Genomic DNA, 1,104 nt, shown 5'->3' on the forward strand with positions numbered 1-1,104 from the left:
CTTTTATCCTCAATTTTATCCATAAAACAGGGGCAAAATTAATAGTATCTTCCAATAGGGCTGTGTCAAGAATTATATGAGTAGGTGTTGTGAAGTGCATAGTAGGCACTGTGTAAGTTGGTGGTTGTTGTTAATCAAACATTTGTTCATTGAAGCCCTGGTGATAATACTTTACTTTCTTCATTATGGAATTTCTTTATTTTTACTTTTTTCATGGTTGTGAAACACACTATCAAAGTGATAAGTATTATATATTGCAATAAGCAGCCAGGGTGAAAAAGGCTCTGGCTATATTAAAAAAACACCTGTTTTATGAAGCTAGTATGGAAAGAGATTATAGGAAAAATTAATGACCAAGGACTAAACATAATCTTTTTTACAGTCATAATCCAGGGAGTCCTGTTGGAAATACACATGTATTCAAAAAGCATATATGTACTGAAATCTTATTTAGTGCTAGACACTCTTCTAGATGCTGGGATACAATGATGAATAAAATGGGTGGCTTATAATAAAATATGACTTTGGAGTTGTTCATGATGTTGGGGGAAATGTGTTGGAAAAATTAAACACCTGATAAAACAACAAGTCCCAACATTACCAAATTAGATGTCCATTTCCATCATTCTACTAACCAAGAGTCTTCTCTTTGTCAAGGTCATCAGTGATTTCTATGTAGCTAAATCTAGTGGTCAGTGCCAAACTGCTTTTATTTATGAGGCTGATTCCTGGTCCACCCTCCTCATCCCAGGTAATGGTGAATCTGTTCTCCTGGTTGTGAAGCCTCTGGAGTCATCCCGAACTTTATTTCTTATACACTAGCCAGTCCTCCATCAGCAAATTCTGTGCGCTCTATCTCAGAAACCTATCCAAAATGCTACCACTTCTCACCTCCTGCACTACTATCTGGGGCCAGGTCCTCATCATCTCACACCTGGAGTAAGACAAGGATATTTCTTTGTATTTATGGCAGCCCTTGTCCACCTAAAGTCTATTTTCTAAAAATGAAAGTTAGATCACATCACTCCTCTGTTTAAACTTTTCAGTATCTTCTCATTTGACAGAGAATTACATTCCAAGTCTCTGTTCATATAACAGCTTATT

Source organism: Artibeus jamaicensis, unplaced genomic scaffold (assembly GCF_021234435.1).
Source record: "Artibeus jamaicensis isolate MK-2021 breed Jamaican fruit bat unplaced genomic scaffold, CSHL_Jam_final contig_518, whole genome shotgun sequence".
In the NCBI taxonomy this organism is placed as follows: domain Eukaryota; kingdom Metazoa; phylum Chordata; class Mammalia; order Chiroptera; family Phyllostomidae; genus Artibeus; species Artibeus jamaicensis.